Source organism: Triturus cristatus, chromosome 3_1, assembly GCF_964204655.1.
Source record: "Triturus cristatus chromosome 3_1, aTriCri1.1, whole genome shotgun sequence".
In the NCBI taxonomy this organism is placed as follows: Eukaryota; Metazoa; Chordata; class Amphibia; order Caudata; family Salamandridae; genus Triturus; species Triturus cristatus.
Genome location: NC_140583.1, coordinates 195,718,680 through 195,731,753, shown reverse-complemented (window position 1 = coordinate 195,731,753; position 13,074 = coordinate 195,718,680).

The window sequence follows — 13,074 nt, the reverse complement described above, 5'->3', positions numbered from 1 at the left end:
GTCCTTATGATATTTTACTTTCACCTCATCCAGATTACTGGCAGGAACCTTGAGGTAGCTGCTAGTATCTCTCAATTGTGATTTTGCCTCTTTATTGTATGCCTCTAATGACCAGAGTACTAAGTTCCCACCCTTGTCAGCCTGACGAATTACCACATCAGATCTCTCTTTGATTTTAGTCATAATCGTGCGATACTTCCTTTCAAAATTGCTGCAATTTTTGGGGAAATTGGTACTACATTTCAAGGAAATATCCTTGAAATCTTTAATCACATGGTCAGAGAAGAGATCAATAGCATCTCTTGGGGCGTTAGGAATAAATGTTGACTTGGGCCTAAAATCAGTCTCTGCTGTATCAAACAAATTTAAACCCGTTAATTCCCCCAACATGAAACCATCATTTAAATCATTGCATGCTCCTGCCTCTTTGTTATGTAATTGATGTAAAGTACATAAAGTTTCTAGATCTCTGATTTGAAGATTATCAGACTCATCAATATTCGATACTTGTGATGACATTTTCTTATGCGCAAAGAATTTTTTTAATTTTAATTTTCTGATAATTCTAAAAAGATCTATCCTACTTTCAGTATAGTTAAAATTAGTTCTTATACAGAATGTAAGACCTAATGCAAGAATCCTGGTTTCTTCTCCTGTTAAAGTCAAATTGGTTAAATTGATGACTGTTAGAGGTTCCATACCTATTTGCGTTGAAAGGAATCTTTCTTCCGTGTTCCCGACCTCAGTTCCATTGCCATGGCGCCTGTTTTTCCGTTTCCTGGCTGGTCTTTGTTTCTTAATCTCTTTTGATAGTTCGGTCTCACACTTTTGGTCCTGTCTACTAATAAAAAACCGAATTCTTCCACAATTGTTGGTGCTACATCTTGGTTGTGATTCATGGCCTCTGTTCCTGATTCACTCTCCGAACTGACAGCCGAGCTTGCTTCAGAGCTCATGTCAGTTAATCCATCTTGCTCATTAATCGTTATTTTCTTATTAGATTGTGCCGCTGATGCTTTAGAAAGCCTCTGTTTTCGTATGCTGTCAAATCTTTTGGCAAAAGTATAAATTTGACCTCTCGCAGAGTCCAACCTATCTCGTTGGAATTTGGTTGCCTTACGTTCTCGTATCCCTTTCTCATGCTTAATTAAACGAGTTTGAAGGTCAGTTTCAAAACATGAAATCGCTGACGAGTCACACACTGCTCTCAATTTCTCCTCCAATTCGCAAATCTCAATTAATATCTTGTCTCGGTCTGAGGTCGCATATTTCACCAGTATTTTTATCATGTTAACAGACGATTGTGCATTGTTTGCATCCCACTCCCGTAGCATATACCCATTTATTCTTCCATCGACCTTGAGATATACATATATAAAACATATTTAATTTTCAGAAAAACACACATTCACTGGATGATGTCATCAGTGGTCATCAGTGATGTCATTTGAGATGTCATCAGTGATGTCATGAGTGATGTCACTGACCATGTCATGAGTGATGTAATATGTGACGTCATCAGCAGTGCATTGCGGGCGCGCGAGTTATAGTTAGCTGAACTAACTATAACGGGGGAATTTCAATGGTTTTGTACAAGTGAAAAGTCCAGCTAACTATAACGTGCCTGAAACCTATGGTTTTTTCTGTGAATTTCAAAGGTTTTTTAAATGCTAATTTCTAACTATGCCTACAGAGATAGGTCATGTGAAGAAAGAAGAAAAAATGCACAGAAAGAAAAAAACAGAAGTGCGAAAGAAGCAACAGAAGTCCTCAAAGACGAAGAAAAGTGCAGAAAAGTTGCAAAATCATCCTGTACCCTCAACTTTTTCAGACGGATACTGGTGGTAACTGAGTCTGACTAACCAGTCCTAGAGTCAGTGCTATGTTAAAAGACACTTAGAATACAGTGAAAACACCTACATACACTAGGGAACATTATGCGTTGGGGTCCCCCTGTGATTAGCATGACCTCCTCTGTAAGCCCCTAGTATATAATAGGGCAGGGGGATTAAAACTACCTCGCCACAGGGCGTTTTTGCACACGTTAACTCAGGCCCCGTCCCCTCCCTTCACCACTGTGTAAACACGCCCTGTGTCCGTTTTTAGTTGGGAGATTAAGTTCATTTGAATCCTGAGGGTCCCTAGGGTCCAACTAACCTACTAGGTACCTCCAGTAAGTGCCACAGAGCTGCATTGCAGAGAGGTGTAAAAAGTGGCACGGCCTGGACCACCTCTCTGCAATGCAGCTCAGTGGCGCTTACTGGAAGCACTTGGTGGGCTAGTTAGCCCCCAGGGGCCCTCAGTATTGAAGGGAAATGATATCCCCAATTTAAAACGTGCCATAGTGCGTGTTTGCACACGTCACCTCAGGCCCCGTCCCCTCCCTTCACCACTGTGTAAACGCGCCCTGTGGCTGTTCTAAGTTGAGAGATTAAGTCCCCTTGAATACTAAGGGTCCCTAGGGTCAAACTAGACCACTAGGTACCTCCAGTAAGCGCCACAGAGCTGCGTTGCAGAGAGGTGTAAAAAGGGGCTTGGCCTCAGAACACCTGTCTGCAGCGCAGCTCCCTGGCGCATACTGGAGATGCCTGTTGGGCTAGTTGGCCCTCAAGGACCCTCAGTATTGAAGAGGAATTTATTCCCCAACTTACAACTCGCCAGGGGGCGCGTTTGCAGAGTGCTGCAAGGAGGGGGAGTGGCCTCCGGCACGATGCCAGTCTTTTATTTATTTTAATTTTTTAAGAAGGGGGGCTGTGTGGTTCCCCTTCTTATTCTAATTTATTGGCCCTGATGACCCCATCCCCCAGGGCCTGTCTCCTAATTATATTTTTTTGACCCCAATCCCCAGGGCCGGCCACTGTTTTTTATTATTTTTAAAAAATATATATTTATAGACACACCTAGGACATGCTGGATAAACCGTACGTACCTATCACCATGACGATTTGCATGATATTCATTAAAAGGCGACTATGCATACAATGAATCCACGTGGAATGTATTTACACCACTAGTGAAGCTCTGACATGTCTGATGCCCTACCGTGCCTAATCCCGGTAGACACCCTTGTCGTTTATTTATACAAACATGGGTAGCTATTGACGGGCACATTTAATACACATGCACACCAAGCCATTCAAAGGGAATTCGACAAAAATTCGACCAAAACTATGCAAGAAACCCCCCTAACGGTTAATAAAACACACATCCACTGCCGGATGTGTAATACTTTTTATTTTACTCTCTGGAAAGGGGACGAACATCACTTGAGAGTCACAGCGCGCTCCTGGCAGAGCCCAATGCTGTGTTACACCCACCATTGCCTGCCGAGCGCCACACACCTCTGTGTTGTATTCCACCAGCTAATGCATATGCTATGACACTCTCTAGCCCATGTGCACTGTAACACCACCCCGTGAATATGTCATGCCACACTTGTCTTCGCACGGGTTATATTGCCCCATCTAACGTGCCTTCCTCGATGCATATGTTATAACGCACAGTGCTATGCCATACATATTACAATCTGGGATCCATATCTTTGTCACAGTGCATATGCAACGTTACACTCCCCAGCACCTATTTTATATTACAACTTTAGAGACTAGTTAGGTTACACAACACTGCCCTGTGCATATTACACTCCAAGGCGCATATCGTATAGCACGCGCTAGTGCCTGTGCTATCTCGCGCTCTCCAATGAATCTGTCATTGCGCACAATGTATTGCATATTATATTTCACGCCCGGTTCATCTTATATCACACTTTTTGGTGCATAGTTTATACCATACACTATATCTAGTTTTCATTTTCAATCGTGCTCTCAGGACTATGTTCTATATAACACTGTGTTCACCTACCCTTTTCACAGGCATTACATTTTGCGATAGGGGGTGGAGGGTCAGGGGGTGTTTCTGCCAAGTGAGCCCGGAGTCACAGTCACAAACGTCCTCTTCTTCCTAAATAAAATTGAGATTATGCTGCATACTTGTTCATATTTTAAGTAGTTCGCACAGACTCACGTTTTAAAAACAATAAAGTTCCTAATACCCGCCTTCTCTGAACAGTTAGCTTGCTGCCCCATCCCCCTCCTCCCTATCCTCTGTTGTGTGAATCCATGGACTAGCCTCCTCCCTCCTGCCATGCATGGTCTGATGTGCTGCCACTGCCCTCAATTTAGTATGATGTACCAGTCCACTCCTCCTGCCCTCCATTGCCCAATTCTATGCCCCATCATTGACCTCCTGCTTAAACTCTGTGCTTAGCTTGCTGCCCCTATTCTCCTTCCCCATGCCCTCCGATGTCTTTGTGCATGCCCCTGCTCCATCCTTTTTGCCCACCATGTTCCATGGACCTGCCACTCCTATCTACTCTGAGTGTTCTGTTGAGCTGCCACTCCCCTCCCATCTGCCTAGCATTGTCAGATAACTGTAACCTGTCCCTGCCACCTCCACCCTGCCTGTCCACATGCCATGCCCCTATCCCCTTCCTCCTGTCCTCCATGGTCCATTTTACTGCCACACCCTTCTGCCCTCCCTGGTCTGTTGTGCGGCAACTGCTCCTCCTGCCTGCCCCGCGCGGTCTGTTGTGAGGCCCCTTCCCCTGAACTTTCTTGTCTGTGCACAGGTCCTGACCCTCCCTTCTATCCTCCATCGTCCTTTGTGCATGCCCCTGCACCCTCCTTCTTGCCCATCATAGCCATTGTGCTGCCACTAACCCTCCCACTTGCCATGCATGGTCTTCTGTGCTGCCATGGCCCCTCCCACCTTCCCTGTGTGGTCAGTTAGCTGCCCCTGACCCCCTCCCACCTTCCCTCCATTGTCTGTGTGTATGCCATCACAGTCTCACTGTTGCTGTTCACGGTGTGTCTTGCTTCTAGTGCCCATCCTGCCTGACTTCCATGGCTATCTTGCTGCTCCTGCCCTGCCCCCTTGCCCCCAGCCCTCTGTTTACATGTGCAGACCCCTACTCCCTCCCTCCTGGCTTGTCTGTTCCATTGTAATGCCCCTGATCCGTCCCTCCTGCCCTTTATGGTCTGTTATGCTGCAGCTTTCTCTCCTGTCTGTCCATTATGGTCAGCTAGCTACCATTGCCTCTTGCCCCTCTGTTCTCTGTTGTCCATGTGCATGGTCCTGTCCCCTCCCTCTTGCTTTCAATTGATTGTTGTACTGCACTCCCGTCCCGCATGCCCTGTGTGGTGTATTGTGCTGCTGCAAACCCTGATGCCTGCCCTGCAGGGTCAGTTTGGTGCACCTCTCCATTTCCCTCATGTCCTCTGTTATCCAAGTCCATGTCCCTACCCCATTTCCTTCCATGATCCAATGTACCATACTTGCGAACATTTTGAACTTGGTAAGAGGGAGATTTTGAAAAAAAACTGGGGTATTGATTTTCCCCTTTGAGTTACATTGAAAAAGAGGAGATTGTAGACAGGAGACAGATCAAGCCCATTTGAGCTTAAAAACATTGGACGTTTCCTGGCTGAATCGGGTCTGTTGGCATGTATGGTTGTACTACCATTGCCTCTTCCTTCTGCCCACAATGGTCTATTACATTGCCACAGCCTCTCTTGCAAGTCCTGTATTGTTGGTTTGTTGCCCCTGCCCCCCTTTCCACTGCCCTCCATAGTCTGTTGTGCTGCCATGGCCCTTCCTGCATGCTCAGTGTGGTTAAATTGTTGCCTTTGCACCCTCCTACCTGCCTTCAATTTTCAGAGTCCGTGCCCCTGGCCTCTGCCTCTCAACAGTATCCTAATGAACAACTAGATTGCTAACATTCTATATTTATTACAAAAGTGTGGAACGCCTGACGTCATCTTGATGTAATCAAAACTGTAATACCTAGAGCATTTCCTTTATAAATTACATATATGAGAGGGTCTTATTGGCATCAAAATTATGGTTAGTGCTCTAAAAGACTAAAATAAGGACATATTTTCTGAGTTTTCAAATAGCGACAAAGCACTTTTAAATTATTTGTTATCTTTATGTTTTTTTATCCAGTTGACCACTTGATTAAATGTTGCACTTAGGGGAGAGGATGTGGTGTTACTTCCAGAACTGCAGACTTTGCAACTGGGGAACCAGGTTGGAGTTTCTACTTCAGCTCGACATTCTGTGATTCTGGTCAAATCACTTAGTCTCCCCATGTCTACAACCAAAATGAATTTGTTCTTGTGTGATGTAACCAATGCTCATGTAAAGCACTCCAATACCTGACAAGTCTGCACTATATAACACTTCAAAAACACAAAATAATAAGTGTTTTGCACACTTCTGTCATTGGGCTATATTTGGGCTACATCTGGGTGATTTTGGGCTACATTTGGGCTCTTTTGTCTCCGGTGGCCATCTTGGGAGATTTATTTGTTATGAAGTTTCCTAATTTCCTCATGTACTGCAGTCTCCTCAGTAGGAAATGCTTTCAGTTTTTTACTTTGATTCCATCATGAAGGTATTCAGATATGTCACACATTTGCCATAAATTCAGAATGTTAGCACTCTTTTTGCTCATTAAATCACTGTAGTAAATCTACTGCTCACCAGGGAAAACTGCTGCTGGTATTGAAAGTGCATGTTTCAGTCTGCATGTCAGAATGTTTTAATGAAATGGAAGAGGATTTGAGAAGTCACTCAAAATGTGCCCTCGTTTTCTTTCTTCAGCATTAATCATAATTTCTATGGCAAAATGAACCTCCTCATTGTGTTCCTTTTTAAATTAAATGTTTTAAGTGTTACCAGTTTATTCCAATCAAGATGGCTTCAGGTGTGCCATACTTTTGTCATAATGAAGACAGTAAGCGCTCTAGTTGTTTTTAAGAACATTCTGGGACATTCTGTCATTGGGCTATACTTGGGCTACATCTGGGTGATATTTGGGCTACATTTGGGCTCTTTTGTCTCTGGTGGCCATCTTGGGAGACTTATTTGTTATGAAGTTTCCTAATTTCCTCATTTACTGCAGTCTCCTCAGTAGGAAATACTTTCAGTTTTTTACTTTGATTCCATCAAGAAGGCATTCAGATGTGTCACACATTTGCCATAAATTCAGAATGTTAGCACTCTTTTTGCTCATTAGATCACTGTAGTAAAGCTACTGCTCACCAGGGAAAACTGCTGCTGGTATTGAAAGTGCATGTTTCAGTCTGCATGTCAGAATTTTTTAATGAAATAGAAGAGGATTTGAGAAGTCACTCAAAATGTGCCCTAATTTTTCTTTCTGCAGCACTAATCATACTTTTTATGGAAAAATGAACCCCCTCATTTTGTTCCTTTTTAAATTAAATGTTTTAAGAGTTACCACTTTAATCCAAGCAAGATGGCTTCAGGTGTGCCATACGTTTATCATAAGTAGGACTGTTAGCGCTCTAGTAGTTCTTTGGAACACTCTGGGAAGCTGCAGTAGAACACAAAGGAATCAACTGACAGTCTCTGCCCTTGTTGGATGTACATGTTTTACTGAGAATGTCAGACTTCATTCTCACATGACTGAGAAAGATAATGTGAATTTACAGAAAATAAGCTCTCAGTTTAGCCTATAGATCACCTTCCAAACCTCTGTGGTAAAAGCATGAGAAAATATTTTTCTCTCAATCATGATATCCCAGCAGAAGGCTTTTTCACATGGTGAAATCACCTTAGAACATACCACAATTCCTAAAATGAGTATGGTACCATCAACAAATGATTTATAATGTAACTAAAGTCTTAAAACCTTCTATTAACTGCAATGCTTTTTAATGAGGTGCTATCATGTATATTGGTCCCAAGATGGCTGCCAACACTTCTTGGATGAAGTGGTGACAGCCAATCAGATCTCAGGATGAGATGTGTGGTTAGGCTCCGCCCACATATATATATGCTTTTAAATGCTATTTTCTCAGGAAATACTGAACAGATTTACACCAGACCTGCAAAAGGCACTTCCTTGACCTTATGGCTACCTCTCTGCCAAATTTCAAGTAATTCTGTTCAGCCGTTCGGGCTGTAGCTGTGTCTAAAGGTCCTATGGAAAAATGCATGGGAAAAACGCGTTTTGGGACCCCCCTTTTTTCTCGGCCCCTGCTTGACGAATCCCCCCGAGACTTTCAGGGTAGGAGCGGAGCGTAGCGCCCCACCTATTTTGAAAATTTCGCGAGGATTCGTCGACCGGCGCCAAAGTTATTCCAAATAGAATGTTGCGGATTTCCTATGGAAACAGGGTCCTAACTATAACTACCTACTGGCGACCGCCAGTAGGTAATATATATATATATATATATATATATATATATATATATATATATATATATATATTGATATTTGAGATGCTTTTATCTGTAGTTACATTTATATGGCCTTAGTGTTTTTCTGTGTACTAATTGCATGCCTTTGATTCTTTTCACAAGAGGAAGGGAGAGGGGCACCAGTGATATCATGAGTGATGTCACTGACCATGTCATGAGTGATGTAATATGTGACGTCATCAGCAGTGCATTGCGGGCGCGCGAGTTATAGTTAGCTGAACTAACTATAACGGGGGAATTTCTATGGTTTTGTACGAGTGAAAAGTCCAGCTAACTATAATGCCCCTGAAACCTATGGTTTTTTCAGTGAATTTCTAAGGTTTTTTAAATGCTAATTGCTAGCTATAACGTGTCTGAAACCTATGTTTTTTTCAGTGAATTTCAAAGGTTTTTTAAATGCTAATTTCTAGCTATGCCTACAGAGATAGGACATGTGAAGAAAGAAGGAAAAACGCACAGAAAGAAAAAAAAGAAAAGCAGAAAGAAGCAACAGAAGTCCTCAAAGACGAAGAAAAGTGCAGGAAGAAGTATAACGTGCAGAAAGAACAAACAGAAGAGCAGAAACAAGCCTTGTTGCAAAATCATCCTGTTCCCTCAACTTTTTCAGACGGATACTGGTGGTAACTGAGTCTGACTAACCAGTCCTAGAGCCAGTGCTATGTTAAAAGACACTCAGAATACAGTGAAAACACCTACATACACTAGGGCACACTATGTGTTGGGGTCCCCCTGTGATTAGCATGACCTCCTCTGTAAGCCCCTAGTATATAACAGGGCAGGGTATTAAAACTACCTCTTAAAACGCACCACAGGGTGTGTTTGAAAACGTCACCTCATGCCCCGTCCCCTCCCTTCCCCACTGTGTAAACACGCCCAGTAGCCGTTTTAAGTTGGGAGATTAAGTCCCCTTGAAACCTGAGGGTCCCTAGGGTCCAACTAGACCACTAGGTACCTCCAGTAAGCGCCACAGAGCTGCGTTAGAGAGAGGTGTAAACAGTGGCACGGCCTGCACCACATCTCTGCAACGCAGAGCAGTGGTGCTTACTGGAAGCACCTTGTGGGCTAGTTGGACCCCAGGGTCCCTCAGGATTGAAAGGGAATTATTTCCCCAACATAAAAACGCACCACAGGGCCTGTGGGCGTCCTGAGTTGAGAGATTAAGTCCCCTTGAATCCTAAGGGTCCCTAGGGTCAAACTAGCCCACTAGGTACCTCCATTAAGCGCCACAGAGCTGCGTTGCATGGGGGTGTAAAAAGGGGCGTGGCCTCAGAACACCTGTCTGCAACGCAGCTCCCTGGCGCGTACTGGAGATACCTGTTGGGCTAGTTGGCCCTCAGGGACCCTCAGTATTGAAGGGGAATTAATTCCACAACTTACAACTGGCCAGGGGGTGCGTTTGCAGAGTGCTGCAAGGAGGGGGCGTGGCCTCCGGCGCGATGCCGGTCTTTTATTTATTTATTTTTTAGAATGAGGGCTGTGTGGCCCCCTTTCTTTTTCTAATTTATTAGCCCTGGGGACCCCATCCCCCAGAGCCTGCACCCTAATTTTTTTTGTTGAAGAAAATTAATTTGGCCCTCCCAAGGCCTTAATCGGCCCCGGGGACCCCAACCCCCAGGTCATGGACTTTTTTTTATTTTTTTATTCTTTAGGAGGGGGGTGTGTTGCCCCCCTCCTCAGGCCACTTATGGCCCCGGGGACCCCATCCCCCGGGGCCGGCCTTTGTTTTTTATTTTTTTAAAAACAAATATATTTATAGAAACACCAAGGACATGCTGGACAAACCGTATGTACCTATCACCATGACGATTTGCGTGATATTCATTAAAAGGTGACTATGCATACAATGAATCGACGTAGAATGTATTCACACCACTAGTGAAGCTCTGACATGTCTGACACCCTACCGTGCCTAATCCTGGCGCCCCCGCTGGTGGGTACTCTCCAAGTAGACACCCTTGTCGTTTATTTATACAAACATGGGTAGCTACTGACGGGCACATTTAATACACAAGCACACCAAGCCATTCAAAGGGGATTCAACAAAAATTCGACCAAACTATGCAAGAAACCCCCTCACAGTTAATAAAACACACATCCACCGCCGGATGTGTAATACTTTTTATTTTACTCTCTGGAAAGGAGACAAACCTCACTTGAGAGTCACAGCGTGCTCCTGGCTGAGCCCAATGCTGTGTTACACCCACCAGTGCCCGCCGAGTGCCACACACCTCTGTGTTGTATTCCACCAGCTAGTGCGTATGCTATGACACTCTCTAGCCCATGTGCACTGTAACACCACCCTGTGAATATGTCATGCCACACTTGCCTTCGCACGGGTTATATTGCCCCATCTAACATGCCTTCCTTGATGCCTATGTTATAAAGCACAGCACTATGCCATACATATCACAATCTGGGATCCATATCTTTGTCACAGTGCATATGCAATGTTACACTACCCAGCACATATTTTATATTACAACTTTAGAGACTACTTAGGTTACACAACACTGCCCTGTGCATATTACACTCCAAGGCGCATATCACATAGCAAGCGCTAGTGCCTGTGCTATCTCGCGCTCTCCAATGAATCTGTCATTGCGAACAATGTATTTCATATTATATTTCACGCCCCGGTTCATCTTATATCACACTTTTTGGTGCATAGTTTATACCATATACTATATCTAGTTTTCATTTTCAATCGTGCTCTCAGGACTATGTTCTATATAACACTGCGTCCACCTACCCTTTTCACGGGCATTACATTTTGCGATGGGGGGTGGAGGGTCAGGGGATGTTTCTGCCAAGTGAGCCCGGAGTCACAGTCCCAAACGTCCTCTTCTTCCTGAATAAAAGTGAGATTATGCTGCATACTTGTTCATATTTTAAGTAGTTCGCACAGACACACATTTTAAAAACAATAAAGTTCCTAATACCCACCTTCTATGAACAGTTAGCTTGCTGCCCCATCCACCTCCTCCCTATCCTCTGTTGTCTGAATCCATGGACTAGCCTCCTCCCTCCTGCCATGCATGTTCTGATGTGCTGCCACTGCCCTGCATTTAGCATGATGTACCCGTCCACTCATCCTGCCCTCCATTGCCCAATTCTATGGCCCATCATTGACCTCCTGCTTAGCCTCTGTGCTTTGCTTGCTGCCCCTATTCTCCTTCCCCCTGCCCTCCGATGTCTTTGTGCATGCCCCTGCTCCATCCTTTTTGACCTCCATGTTCCATGGACCTGCCACTCCTATCTACTCTGAGCGTTCTGTTGAGCTGCCACTCTCCTACCACCTGCCTAGCATTGTCAGATGACTGTAACCTGTCCCTGCCACCTCCACCTTGCCTGTCCACATGCCATGCCCCTATCCCCTTCCTCCTGTCCTCCATGGTCCATTTTACTGCCACACCCTTCTGCCCTCCCTGGTCTGTTGTGCTGCAACTGCTCCTCCTGCCTGCCCCGCGCGGTCTGTTGTGAGGCCCCTTCCCCTGAACTCTCTTGTCTGAGCCCAGGTCCTGACCCTCCCTTCTATACTCCATGGTCCTTTGTGCATGCCCCTGCACCCTCCTGCTTGCCCATCATAGCCATTGTGCTGCCACTAACCCTCCCACTTGCCATGCATGGTCTTCTGTGCTGCCATGGCCCCTCCCACCTTCCCTGTGTGGTCAGTTAGCTGCCCCTGACCCCCTCCCACCTTCCCTCCATTGTCTGTGTGTATGCCATCACAGTCTCACTGTTGCTGTTCACGGTGTGTCTTGCTTCTAGTGCCCATCCTGCCTGACTTCCATGGCTATCTTGCTGCTCCTGCCCTGCCCCCTTGCCCCCAGCCCTCTGTTTACATGTGCAGACCCCTACTCCCTCCCTCCTGGCTTGTCTGTTCCATTGTAATGCCCCTGATCCGTCCCTCCTGCCCTTTATGGTCTGTTATGCTGCAGCTTTCTCTCCTGTCTGTCCATTATGGTCAGCTAGCTACCATTGCCTCTTGCCCCTCTGTTCTCTGTTGTCCATGTGCATGGTCCTGTCCCCTCCCTCTTGCTTTCAATTGATTGTTGTACTGCACTCCCGTCCCGCATGCCCTGTGTGGTGTATTGTGCTGCTGCAAACCCTGATGCCTGCCCTGCAGGGTCAGTTTGGTGCACCTCTCCATTTCCCTCATGTCCTCTGTTATCCAAGTCCATGTCCCTACCCCATTTCCTTCCATGATCCAATGTACCATACTTGCGAACATTTTGAACTTGGTAAGAGGGAGATTTTGAAAAAAAACTGGGGTATTGATTTTCCCCTTTGAGTTACATTGAAAAAGAGGAGATTGTAGACAGGAGACAGATCAAGCCCATTTGAGCTTAAAAACATTGGACGTTTCCTGGCTGAATCGGGTCTGTTGGCATGTATGGTTGTACTACCATTGCCTCTTCCTTCTGCCCACAATGGTCTATTACATTGCCACAGCCTCTCTTGCAAGTCCTGTATTGTTGGTTTGTTGCCCCTGCCCCCCTTTCCACTGCCCTCCATAGTCTGTTGTGCTGCCATGGCCCTTCCTGCATGCTCAGTGTGGTTAAATTGTTGCCTTTGCACCCTCCTACCTGCCTTCAATTTTCAGAGTCCGTGCCCCTGGCCTCTGCCTCTCAACAGTATCCTAATGAACAACTAGATTGCTAACATTCTATATTTATTACAAAAGTGTGGAACGCCTGACGTCATCTTGATGTAATCAAAACTGTAATACCTAGAGCATTTCCTTTATAAATTACATATATGAGAGGGTCTTATTGGCATCAAAATTATG